This window comes from Oreochromis aureus, linkage group 22 (genome assembly GCF_013358895.1).
Source record: "Oreochromis aureus strain Israel breed Guangdong linkage group 22, ZZ_aureus, whole genome shotgun sequence".
Classification (NCBI taxonomy): domain Eukaryota; kingdom Metazoa; phylum Chordata; class Actinopteri; order Cichliformes; family Cichlidae; genus Oreochromis; species Oreochromis aureus.
In genome coordinates, this window is record NC_052962.1 from 22449774 (window position 1) to 22464352 (window position 14579).

General features: G+C 39.6%; 2 pseudogenes; both read left to right on the forward strand.

Moving 5' to 3' along the window:
- The first annotated feature begins 510 nt into the window (after positions 1 to 510).
- Positions 511 to 5904, forward strand: LOC120435814 (annotated as a pseudogene).
- Positions 5905 to 7992: 2088 nt separating this feature from the next.
- On the forward strand, positions 7993 to 13339 carry LOC116319990 (annotated as a pseudogene).
- The last annotated feature ends 1240 nt before the right edge of the window (positions 13340 to 14579 follow it).

Sequence of the window (14579 nt, forward strand, 5' to 3'; positions counted from 1 at the left end):
ATTTCTTACATTTTTCTTATTGCAAGCAGAACTGATGGTTAAAAATGTTTATTTGTGTGTTTGTTGTTTGCTGGGGAGATAAACTTTATTGCATTTTTGTTGTAAACTGTTATTTCAAGATAACGGAGTCCAGTACAGCACGTCCCCAACAACTGGAAACTCAGTAATAAAAGAGCCAACACACAAAACAATAAAATCTATACTAGTCAGAAAAATCTGAAAAAACGGCCTATTAAGTTTGAATATGAACTAAATATGATATTGTGGTCCATATTTAAATAGGACTACAATTTAATCTAAGTTCTTTCAGAAGTGTTATGTTACAGGTTGACCTCTGTAAAGCAAACATACAAAATGCTAGGTGATATCTGTGAGGCTCATATGCAATACATTAAAACCAAATCAAATCAAAACAAAAGTTTTTATCCAATGAAAGGTTCATTAAAACAATGTAAATATACATTTCAAAACAATTCTATGGGGCAACTGTTGCCAGGTTAGGTTTGATTTTGATCACAAAGTCAAACCTAAACGACAGTTAGGTTTGACTTTGTGATCTGAACACTTCAAGACAAACTTCAGACACAAAAACTAAGAAAAACAGTCACAAAACTCAAGATGAGTGGAGAAAGCCAGCCGCCATACAAGTCGAGCTCAGTGTATAATGAACTCCGTTTGGAGGGACAATTTTGTGATGCAATCATCAAAGTGGAGGATGTTGAATTTCCGGTCCACAAGATCATCCTGTGTAACTGCACCCCGTACTTCAGGTGAGTTGCTTACCTGATAATGTGAAGGAAGGTTGACTGATTTATACTTGTGAAAAATGTAATTCATGGTCTTAGTCTGTGAAACAGTGCCAACAAAAAGGAACATGTTGAATCATGGAGCTTTTCAGATAGAAAGACTTTGTCACGGTCAACTGACAGATAGACCCAAAACACAATGCAAACATTTGCAGATTTCATCTTTACCTTCACAGAGCTCCAGATTCCACTTCAGTAAATGTGCCATTTAAAAAGCACTGTGAATCACTTGGTGATTGTATGAACTAAATCCAGACTGTGTTGAGCCGAAGTCTAATTTATGTGTTTTAAGTTACATTAATATCTTCTCAACTGTTATTCACACAGTAAAACACACCAGACTTACTGATACTAAAAAGATTGAACTCTGTTATAAAGTTATACGCTGAGCAAAAGTTTATAGATGAGTTTTTGTTCATTTGTTTATTTGTTTGTTAAGCTATTTAATGCTGATAAATGAATCATTTAAGCATGAAAAGGACACCTACTATAACTTGAAGGATGAACCAGTATTGTTTCTACACATAACACACAACTTAGCGAAGAAACAATTTTAAAGACAAAACAAGGAGTGGCAGGCATAAAAGAAGTAATGATCTACAGCACATGAACAGTATCTGAAAGTCATGTCCTTAAGAAAAACGAAAGAATCCAGCAAATTCCAGACACAAGACCATTTAGTCCATCTACTTTTCATGAAACCTCATCAGAAATGGTTATGGAAGGGAAACAGAGAGTGTAATTGAGCAAAATGCACTGGAACTTCCATAAGGAAAGGAAACAGACTGAGGTATGCAAAATTACGCAATCACTAGACTAAACATCAGGGCAAACTTGCCTTATGGAGTTGATTTCAATATTTGTCATAGAGGTACAACAGTGAGTGTCTAGAGTTAACTTTAAAACACGGTGGAGGCTCTGTCATAGTGTGGGACTGCATTTTGTTTTGCATACTGCCAATGTAATAAAGGCATTGAAAACCCAATAATCAAGCACACTAAACATGTACAAACTCTGTTTTGGAGTTATATACTCTAATGGCAATATGGACTAGACATTACAAGACTATCACAGTAATCACATAGTAACACATGTAATTAGGTGATCATGTCCATTCCAGTCAATTGGTTTTATATATTTATCCTACTTGTGCATGATGTAGTTTACGATCTTGTTGCCTCCACACCTTTTAATATTTTGTACTCTGTCTCCATCTCTACCCTCAGGGCTCTTTTCACCCAATGCAGCGACCCAGACAAACAGGTCTTCAACATACCTGGCTTGTCTCCTGAGATGATGGCACTCATCATTGACTTTGCATACACTGGCTCTGTTTCCATAACAGAGAAAAATGCAGTGGAACTTCTCATGGCAGCTCATCAACTCAATGTAATGGACATTGTGAAACTCTGCTGTGACTTCCTCGGGGAGCAACTGTGCCCAGAGAACTGTGTTGGCATTTGGCAGTTCACAAAAGTATGCTTATTACCCGAACTACGCGCCAAGGCCTACCACTACATCATCAATAACTTTGAGCAGGTTGTTCTTGAGGAGGAGTTCCTGCAGCTAACTGTGGAAGAAGTTGCTGATATCCTTGATAGAGAGGACCTCAATGTGCAGTTGGAAATCACCGTGTACGAAGCGCTTATAAAGTGGATTGGCCATGTACCTGCAGAACGGGAACAACACCTCAACGCTCTGTTGTCCAAGGTGTATAAACTTTCATTACTACATTTAGTTTGGACTGAAATCTTCAGGATTTAAGTGATAGATTGAGTCGATCCATCTGGGTATAAGGATGCTTTAATATCTTGAGATGTTGCTCTTTTCAGCTGTAGCCAAACCACATTTAAGAAATTCTCTTCAAGAGCATTAAAACTGTATCAGATCGCTACACACATATTATAGAATAAATTATTTTTATTAAGTATAGTTGCTAGGGCTATGACTAAAAACTGTCCCTAACAAGTACAACCATTCTCCCCTGTTTGTGTTCCCCAGCTTTATTTTATTTTATTTATTTTTGTATAAAGTTATACTTAAGACTTTAGATTTAAAATTGATCTTCATTACAACTGTACAAAAGACTTTTGTCCCTGTTGACAAAAAGGCTAATGGTGTCTGACTTTGGTCGCTCTCTTGCTAGCAGTAAGAAAATTAAACAACATTAGGAGCATTATCCTAAAGAAGCTTGAGTTTACTAAAACTGATGTAGTTGATATTCAGTGTTTTTTCTATTTTCTAAGTCATATTCTGTCTGTCATCTCTCTGTAGGTCCGACTGGGACTGATGACTTTAGACTACCTAACGGACAATGTGCTGTCCAGTGAGCTGGTGGGGACCAATTCTGAGTGCCAGTCCATGATACGTAATGCCATCGTAGACATACATGATCTAGGAAACAGACCCTTCATGTCTGGCTTGTGTCACCCTCTTGCTCGTCCCCGCCTGCCTCATTCCATCCTGCTGGCCATTGGGGGGTGGAGTGGTGGTGATCCAACTAACGGCATCGAGGCCTACGATTACCGGGCTAACTGCTGGGTCAACGTAACGAACAACCTTGAGCGTCCTCGTGCTTATCATGGAGCCGCCTTCCTCAATGGGTACGTCTACTCCGTTGGTGGCTTCGACAGGGTGGAGCATTTCAACAGCGTCCGTAGGTTTGACCTGACCACTCGCACCTGGAATGAGGTGGCACCCATGCACTCCCGCCGCTGCTATGTGAGCGTGACTGTGTTGAACGGGTTCATCTATGCCCTGGGAGGCTACGACGGGCATGTGCGACTCAGCAGTGCAGGCGCTATCAACCTGAAATCAACCAGTGGAGTCTTATTGCACCGATGCACGAACAGAGGAGCGGCGCCAGCTGCACAACACTTTACAGCCGGGTGGGTGAAGTAAAGAGTAGCAGAGAAAGAGAGCACACAGGCCTAGAGACCTGTCAGCAACCTTTTGGTAACAACCAGTTGCTAGGGAAAAATGTGTACTCCTCAGCTGGTTAGGCAGTGGTTGTATGAAAGACTACAGATTTCTACAGCAAATAGTTTGTGAGTGTTTGCAGACAAGTCAGAGTACTCCATGCAAACCTCTGGTGTGCTCAACAGTCTGCTAACAACCAAAGCAAACACAAGGAGGCTTGTGGTGCAACACCTTCTTGGTTACAATTTCAGACTAGTGACAGCCATCAGCCTCCAGCAACCACTTGCCAACCAGTCAGGGAATACACATTTTTTACAGTGAAGCGAGGTGCAAGATAGGTCACAAACTGGTTTCTATGTTCATGTTTTGTCAAATTTAATAGTTTAGTTTAAAAAGTTGAAAAATATACTAATATATATCTATTTTGTTTCTAACTGATCACTAGTGCATCTTTGCATGTATGTACAGTACTTTAGTAGAATTGACCTGTCAACTCAAATATAACAGATATTTAAAAAATTGTAAAACACATCATTTTATTTTATTAAGATCCCAAATTACAGTTATTTATTTGCATTCCTGAAAAGAAAAATTAGCCTTATTGATTGAATGTTATGTTTGATTCATTTCTGACTTTCTGACTCAAAGATGTCCCACGTACTCAGGTCAAATTTGGGTAATTAAAAGTGTGTTTATGACAGGTAATTGTGAAATGCACACATTTGTTAATTGCTGTATTTTTCAGTTGGACACTCTGGTACTGAGTATCAGTCTAACTTCACAAATGATGTAGAAAAATTTCATTTACAGGTAACATTGTTTCCATCTGAAACCTAAGAAAAGTAAAAATACTTCATGTCCCTTTTTTGTTTTAAGATTTACATTTGTGGTGGATTCAATGGCAACGAGTGTCTGCAGACAGCTGAATATTTCAACCCAGAGACCAACCAGTGGACGATGATCAGTCCCATGAACAGCCGCCGCAGCGGGATAGGTGTCATTGCATATGCGGATCATGTCTTTGCAGTAAGACCACAAAGTAGTGCTGACACTCACGTAACATACAAATCAAATCTGTAATGTGCTTTGATCAGCAAGGTTTAACACAGATTTGGCTGACACAGAATTTTGCTAACTTTGTTTTGTATTTATCAATGAACAGATTCCTATCCTGACCACAGGTTCAGAGAAGGCATTCTTACTCATTCTATGTATTAATTTAACTGATTAGTGATGTTTCTGCCTCATTAGTTTTTTTCATTTCATGTGCCCCATTCCCAAAATGTTGTGTCTTTGATGATTTCACTCATGATTTCACATTTCACTCAGTACAACAGAAATACTTATTCAAAACCGAACATTGTCATCCTCATTGTTCCACTAGGGGACATATGTTAGAGACAATTTCAAAGTTATCCTGCAACACCTTTAGAAAAATGAGGGAATAAGCCAAGTGATTAGAACTCATCCTCTGGGGACAGGAGGCATTTTAGCTGTAAATTTATCTTGCTATTTGCCTTAAAACCACTTATTTAGTTGATTTACAGCTGCACCCTTTGGTAAAAAGCAAAGATTGTAGTCTCACCTTCTGAGACACACTTCTTTATTTAGCTAGCTACCGTTTAGTATTTATTTTCTCTTCAGACTAAGTCTAGCAGGTGCATGTTCTTACAGGGGTGCTGTGAAGCTGGCTACACTTACATTCAATCATTTGACCCATGCATTAATTTTTAGGTTGGTGGCTTCGATGGAAACAATCGTCTGCGCACCGCTGAGGCTTACAGCCCACATTCCAATACGTGGAACCTCGTGTCCTCTATGCTGACCCCCCGCAGCAACTTTGGCATTGAGGTAATCGACGATCGCCTCTTTGCCGTCGGGGGTTTCAACGGCTTCACCACCACTTTCAACGTCGAGTACTACGACGCTTTAACCAACGAGTGGTATGAGGCGTGCGACATGGAGATTTTCCGCAGCGCCTTGAGCTGCTGTGTGGTGTCCGGACTTTCCAACCTGACTGAGTACACCTTACCTCGTGACATCCTGCCACTTGCAAATGTGCCAGAAGAAGAAATGGAGTCAGCGGAGTCCATGTAACATCTTTATAGTGCAGTACTGCCATGTGTCAACATCTGAGACTCCAACATGAAGGACTGAAATAAATCTTTAGAGCATTAAACAGCTGGTGAACTGGACATTTTTTTGTAGATATTTGAAAACTTTCAGTATGTGTGTGAGGAGACCCTGTACTGTAGATATTGGGTTTCATCAAGATTACGCCTTTGCAACAATAAGAAATTTAAAAGATTTCTTCATTCCCTGTAATGTATGGCTGCTGAGTAGCCATAACAGACATGCACACAGGGTGATCAGATCACAATGAGCCGCATGTGAGACTTTTCCAACTCTTGCTAGGTAAACACAATAAGAATAAAGGGAAGCTTTCACTCTCCCTTGTTATTTCAGCTGCGCGTCTGTCTGGTAACAGTATATAGGTTTGAGTAAGGATGTATCCATAGGTCTTTTTTGAGCGATATGTGACAATCTATGAATCTTTAGCCAAATATCACACAAATACACTGTGTCGCTTCACACCATTTTTTCTCTTGTGTGAAACTGAAGAATAACTGTATTTCTCAGTATATCTGCTTTTTGGTATTTTACACTATATTGCATAGAATGATATATTTGTTCATGATAATAAGCATGATCTTAATATGTACTAAGGAAAATCCATTGTTTAGAAAGGTTGATATCCTGCAGAGCCTGTAAAATGTGGGGTATTGGTTCAAGATGTGGAGACGGGGGAACAGCATAAAAATGCTGTGTAGTCCCCCTTAAAGAGGGACATCTGATCCCCCTACCTGCACAACATGAAGGTTGAAGCAACACCATAACACAACCCCTTATGGAGGCAAACCAACGTGTAGACAGTGATGTGCAAAGCTGTTCATAGGAACATCCTCCATCCATGGTGGTGTAATCTTTATGCTGATGCTGATTGGATTGATTTATGAATTTACTGTAAACATTTCTTACATTTTTCTTTTTGCAAGTAGACAAACTGTCCCGGGATTGTTCCCGCTGCTCCCCTTTGTATTATAAATATTCTAAATCAAACTCATGCCATTATAATTTTTTTAATTTTAGGATGATGTTTTCATACAATCCTCTACATCTGCATCAAACCAGACTTGTCATATACAACCTGCTTTTAGTCGTATATATTATATCTTTAAGAAATTGCTCAGCAACAGATCTGGACATCCGTGCAGTCTGTGCTCAGACAGGTGACTGCTTGAACCTGTCTGAGGTAACACTGTCAAGCACCGTCATTATAACAGTCTTGTACTATACATGCAGTGCGTATATCATATTGTTGGTCTATAAAATCTATTTAGATCACAAAACTGTGTTTTGTTTGTTTGTTTGTTTCTTACTACTATTGTACATCAGTAAAGTGCAGGACCCCATTTTTCCAACTAGATAAAAGTCTAATACAACCCAAGAAAACAGCTTAGCCATGAATCATAATATCAGTGTTTGGCACTGTCATGTATTTTTAGACTCATATGTTTAATAACAAATATTTTGGCTTGTGTAGTAAGGAAAGTACAGGGGGTATAATGAAGTGTCCACAAAGAATTGTGCCAGTGACTTAGCATGCATGAAAGCAGGACCATCACTAATACACAATGGTTTGACTCTGTGCATGTTACAGTGTTTTGTATTAAAATGTGGGTAAAAACTGGTGGTTACAAATGTTTATTTATGTCTTTGTAGTTTGCTGGGGATAAACTGGATTGCATTTTTGTTGGGAACTGTTATTTTAACATAACGGAGTCCAGTACAGCACGTCCCCAACAACTGGAACCTCAATATTAACTGAGCCAACACACGAAACAATAAAATGGATACTACTCAGAAAAATCAGAAAAAACTGCCTATTAAGGTTGAATATGAGCTAAATATGATATTGTAGTCCATATTTAAATAGGACTACAATTTAATCTAAGTTGTTTCAGAAGTGTTATGTTACCGGTTGACCTCTGTGAAGCAAACATACAAAATGCTAGGTGATATCTGTGAGGCTCATATGCAATACATTAAAACCAAATCAAATCAAAACAAAAGTTTTTATGCACTGAAAGGTTCATTAAAACAATGTAAATATACATTTCAAAACAATTCTATGGGGCAACTGTTGCCAAGTCATCATGATGTCATAAGCCTCCATTCCACAATTCCAAATTAGGTTTGACTTTGTGATCTGAACACTTCAAGACAAACTTCAGACAAAAAAACTAAGAAAAACAGTCACAAAACTCAAGATGAGTGAAGAAAGCCAGCCGCCATACAAGTCGAGCTCAGTGTATAATGAACTCCGTTTGGAGGGACAATTTTGTGATGCAATCATCAAAGTGGAGGATGTTGAATTTCCGGTCCACAAGATCATCCTGTGTAACTGCACCCCGTACTTCAGGTGAGTTGCTTACCTGATAATGTGAAGGAAGGTTGACTGATTTATACTTGTGAAAAATGTAATTCATGGTCTTAGTCTGTGAAACAGTGCCAACAAAAAGGAACATGTTGAATCATGGAGCTTTTCAGATAGAAAGACTTTGTCATGGTCAACTGACAGATAGACCCAAAACACAATGCAAACATTTGCAGATTTCATCTTTACCTTCACAGAGCTCCAGATTCCACTTCAGTAAATGTGCCATTTAAAAAGCACTGTGAATCACTTGGTGATTGTATGAACTAAATCCAGACTGTGTTGAGCCGAAGTCTAATTTACGTGTTTTAAGTTACATTAATATCTTCTCAACTGTTATTCACACAGTAAAACACACCAGACTTACTGATACTAAAAAGATTGAACTCTGTTATAAAGTTATACGCTGAGCAAAAGTTTATAGATGAGTTTTTGTTCATTTGTTTATTTGTTTGTTAAGCTATTTAACGCTGATAAATGAATAATTTAAGCATGAAAAGGACACCTACTATAACTTGAAGGATGAACCAGTATTGTTTCTACACAAAACACACAACTTAGCGAAGAAACAATTTTAAAGACAAAACAAGGAGTGGCAGGCATAAAAGAAGTAATGATCTACAGCACATGAACAGTATCTGAAAGTCATGTCCTTAAGAAAAACGAAAGAATCCAGCAAATTCCAGACACAAGACCATTTAGTCCATCTACTTAACATGAAACCTCATCAGAAATGGTTATGGAAGGGAAACAGAGAGTGTAATTGAGCAAAATGCACTGGAACTTCCATAAGGAAAGGAAACAGACTGAGGTATGCAAAATTACGCAATCACTAGACTAAACATCAGGGCAAACTTGCCTTATGGAGTTGATTTCAATATTTGTCATAGAGGTACAACAGTGAGTGTCTAGAGTTAACTTTAAAACACGATGGAGGCTCTGTCATAGTGTGGGACTGCATTTTGTTTTGCATACTGCCAATGTAATAAAGGCATTGAAAACCCAACAATCAAGCACACTAAACATGTACAAACTCTGTTTTGGAGTTATATACTCTAATGGCAATATGGACTAGACATTACAAGACGATCACAGTAATCACATAGTAACACATGTAATTAGGTGATCATTTCCATTCCAGTCAACTGATTTTATATATTTATCCTACTTGTGCATGACGTAGTTTACGATCTTGTTGCCTCCACACCTTTTAATATTTTCTACTCTGTCTCCATCTCTATCCTGAGGGCTCTTTTCATCTGCTGGAGCAACCCAGACAAACAGGTCTTCAACATACCTGGCTTGTCTCCTCAGATGATGGCACTCATCATTGACTTTGCATACACTGGCTCTGTTTCCATAACAGAGAAAAATGCAATGGAACTTCTCATGGCAGCTCATCAACTCAATGTAATGGACATTGTGAAACTATGCTGTGACTTCCTCGGGGAGCAACTGTGCCCAGAGAACTGTGTTGGCATTTGGCAGTTCACAAAAGTATGCTTATTACCCGAACTACGCGCCAAGGCCTACCACTACATCATCAGTAACTTTGAGCAGGTTGTTCTTGAGGAGGAGTTCCTGCAGCTAACTGTGGAAGAAGTTGCTGATATCCTTGATAGAGAGGACCTCAATGTGCAGTCGGAGACCACCGTGTATGAAGCGCTTATAAAGTGGATTGGCCATGTACCTGCAGAACGGGAACAACACCTCACCGCTCTGTTGTCCAAGGTGTATAAACTTTCATTACTACATTTAGTTTGGACTGAAATCGTCAGCATTTAAGTGATAGATTGAGTCGATCCATCTGGGTATAAGGATGCTTTAATATCTTGAGATGTTGCTCTTTTCAGCTGTAGCCAAACCACATTTAAGAAATTCTCTTCAAGAGCATTAAAACTGTATCAGATCGCTACACACATATTATAGAATAAATTATTTTTATTAAGTATAGTTGCTAGGGCTATGACTAAAAACTGTCCCTAACAAGTACAACCATTCTCCCCTGTTTGTGTTCCCCAGCTTTATTTTATTTTATTTATTTTTGTATAAAGTTATACTTAAGACTTTAGATTTAAAATTGATCTTCATTACAACTGTACAAAAGACTTTTGTCCCTGTTGACAAAAAGGCTAATGATGTCTGACTTTGGTCACTCTCTTGCTAGCAGTGAGAAAATTAAACAACATTAGGAGCATTATCCTAAAGAAGCTTGAGTTTACTAAAACTGATGTAGTTGATATTCAGTGTTTCCATTTTCTAAGTCATATTCTGTCTGTCATCTCTCTGTAGGTCCGACTGGGACTGATGACTTTAGACTACCTAACGGACAATGTGCTGTCCAGTGAGCTGGTGGGGACCAATTCTGAGTGCCAGTCCATGATAAGTAATGCCATCTTAGACATACATGGTCTAGGAAACAGACCCTTCATGTCTGGCTTCTGTCACCCTCTTGCTCGTCCCCGCCTGCCTCATTCCATCCTGCTGGCCATTGGGGGTGGAGTGGTGGTGATCCAACTAACGGCATCGAGGCCTACGATTACCGGGCTAACCGCTGGGTCAACGTAACAAACAACCTCGAGTGTCCTCGTGCTTATCATGGAGTCGCCTTCCTCAATGGGTACGTCTACTCCGTTGGTGGCTTCGACAGGGTGGAGCATTTCAACAGCGTCCGTAGGTTTGACCTGACCACTCGCACCTGGAATGAGGTGGCACCCATGCACTCCCGCCGCTGCTATGTGAGCGTGACTGTGTTGAACGGGTTCATCTATGCCCTGGGAGGCTACGACGGGCATGTACGACTCAGCAGTGCAGAGCGCTATCAACCTGAAATCAACCAGTGGAGTCTTATTGCACCGATGCATGAACAGAGGAGCATCGCCAGCTGCACAACACTTTACAGCCGGGTGGGTGAAGTAAAGAGTAGCAGAGAAAGAGAGCACACAGGCCTACAGACCTGTCAGCAACCTTTTGGTAACAACCAGTTGCTAGGGAAAATGTGTACTCCTCAGCTGGTTAGGCAGTGGTTGTATGAAAGACTACAGATTTCTACAGCAAATAGTTTGTGAGTGTTTGCAGACAAGTCAGAGTACTCCATGCAAACCTCTGGTGTGCTCAACAGTCTGCTAACAACCAAAGCAAACACAAGGAGGCTTGTGGTGCAACACCTTCTTGGTTACAATTTCAGACTAGCGACAGCCATCAGCCTCCAGCAACCACTTGCCAACCAGTCAGGGAATACACATTTTTTACAGTGAAGCGAGGTGCAAGATAGGTCACAAACTGGTTTCTATGTTCATGTTTTCAAATTTAAAAAGTATATTTTAAAAAGTTGAAAAATATACTAATATATATCTATTTTGTTTCTAACTGATCACAAGTGCATCTTTGCATGTATGTACAGTACTTTAGTAGAATTGACCTGTCAACTAAAATATAACAGATACTTAAAAAATTGTAAAACACATCATTTTATTATATTAAGATCCCAAATTACAAATATTTATTTGCATTCCTGAAGAGAAAAATTAGCCTTATTGATTGAATGCTATGTTTGATTCATTTCTGACTTTCTGACTCAAAGAAGTCCCACGTACTCAGGTCAAATTTGGGTACATAAACATGTTTTTATGACAGGTAACTGTAAAACACACACACATTTGTTAATTGCTGTATTTTTCAGTTGGACACTTAGTTACTGAGTATCGGTCTAACTTCACAAATGATGTAGAAACATTTCACTTACAGGTAACATTGTTTCCAACTGAAACCTAAGAAAAGTAAAAATACTTCATGTCTCTTTTTTGTTTTCAGATTTACATTTGTGGTGGATTCAATGGCAACGAGTGTCTGCAGACAGCTGAATATTACAACCCAGAGACCAACCAGTGGACGATGATCAGCCCCATGAACAGCCGCCGCAGCGGGATAGGTGTCATTGCATATGCGGATCATGTCTTTGCAGTAAGACCACAAAGTAGTGCTGACACTCACGTAACATACAAATCAAATCTGTAATGTGCTTTGATCAGCAAGGTTTAACACAGATTTGGCTGACACAGAATTTTGCTAACTTTGTTTTGTATTTATCAATGAACAGATTCCTATCCTGACCACAGGTTCAGAGAAGGCATTCTTACTCATTCTATGTATTAATTTAACTGATTAGTGATGTTTCTGCCTCATTAATTTTTTTCATTTCATGTGCCCCATTCCCAAAATGTTGTGTCTTTGATAATTTCACTCATGATTTCACATTTCACTCAGTACAACAGAAATACTTATTCAAAACCGAACATTGTCATCCTCATCGTTCCACTAGGGGACATATGTTAGAGACAATTTCAAAGTTATCCTGCAACACCTTTAGAAAAATGAGGGAATAAGCCAAGTGATTAGAACTCATCCTCTGGGGACAGGAGGCATTTTAGCTGTAAATTTATCTTGCTATTTGCCTTAAAACCACTTATTTAGTTGATTTACAGCTGCACCCTTTGGTAAAAAGCAAAGATTGTAGTCTCACTTTTTGAGACACACTTCTTTATTTAGCTAGCTACCGTTTAGTATTTATTTTCTATTCAGACTAAGTCTAGCAGGTGCATGTTCTTACAGGGGTGCTGTGAAGCTGGTTACACTTACATTCAATCATTTGACCCATGCATTAATTTTTAGGTTGGTGGCTTCGATGGAAACAACCATCTGCGCACCGCTGAGGCTTACAACCCACATTCCAATACGTGGAACCTCGTGTCCTCTATGCTGACCCCCCGCAGCAACTTTGGCATTGAGTTAATGGACGATCGCCTTTTTGCCGTCGGGGGTTTCAACGGCTTCACCACCACTTTCAACGTCGAGTACTACGATGCTTTAACCAACGAGTGGTATGAGGCGTGCGACATGGAGATTTTCCGCAGCGCCTTGAGCTGCTGTGTGGTGTCCGGACTTTCCAACCTGACTGAGTACACGTTACCTCGTGACATCCTGCCACTTGCAAATGTGCCAGAAGAAGAAATGGAGTCAGCGGAGTCCATGTAACATCTTTATAGTGCTGTACTGCCATGTGTCAACATCTGAGACTCCAACATGAAGGACTGAAATAAATCTTTAGAGCATTAAACAGCTGGTGAACTGGACATTTTTTTGTAGATATTTCAAAACTTTCAGTATGTGTGTGAGGAGACCCTGTACTGTAGATACTGGGTTTCATCAAGATTACGCCTTTGCAACAATAACAAATTTAAAAGATTTTTTCATTCCCTGTAATGTATGGCTGCTGAGTAGCCATAACAGACATGCACACAGGGTGATCAGATCACAATGAGCCGCATGTGAGACTTTTCCAACTCTTGCTAGGTAAACACAATAAGAATAAAGGGAAGCTTTCACTCTCCCTTGTTATTTCAGCTGCGCGTCTGTCTGGTAACAGTATATAGGTTTGAGTAAGGATGTATCCACAGGTCTTTTTTGAGCGATATGTGACAATCTATGAATGTCTGTGAAGGTTCTCAGTCATCCAGGTCATCGTAGTCAAAGGAGTTTGCAAAGAAAAGCGTCTGGACTTCTTTGAGTTGCTTGAAGACGTTTCACCTCTCATCCGAGAAGCTTCTTCAGTTCTAAGGTCAAATGGCCGAGAGTCCCAGATTTAAACCCAGTGGGAGTATCCCCCCAAGGAGGGACAAAGGACCCCCTGGTGATCCTCTAATCGCATGCGCCAAGGTGTGAAAGTGGGTGTGGGACCTAATCAGCCAGGGTTTCGGGTGAGCTCATTGTGAAACCATTGTGAAACCATTGTGAAATCTTTAGCCAAATATCACACAAATATACTGTGTCGCTTCACAACATTTTTTTCTCTTGTGTTAAACTGAAAAATAACTGTATTTCTCAGTATATCTGCTTTGTGGTATTTTACACTATATTGCATAGAATGATATATTTGTTTATGATAAAAAGCATCAACTTTATATGTACTAAGGAAAATCCAGTGTTTAGGAATTTGGATGTCTTGCAAAGCCTGTAAAATGTGGGACATTGGTTCAAGATGTGGGAGATGGGGGAACAGCATAAAAATGTTGTGCAGTCCCCCTGAATGAGGGACATCTGATCCCCCTACCTGCACAACATGAAGGTTGCAGCAACACCTGTAACACAACCCCTTATGGAGGCAAACCAACGTGTAGACAGTGATGTGCAAAGCTGTTCATAGGAACATCCTCCATCCATGGTGGTGTAATCTTTATGCTGATGCTGAATGGATTGATTTGTGAATTTATTCTAAACATTTCTTACATTTTTCTCATTGCAAGCAGAAACCTGTCCCGGGATTGTTCCCGCTGCTCCATTTTATAAACACTCTAAAT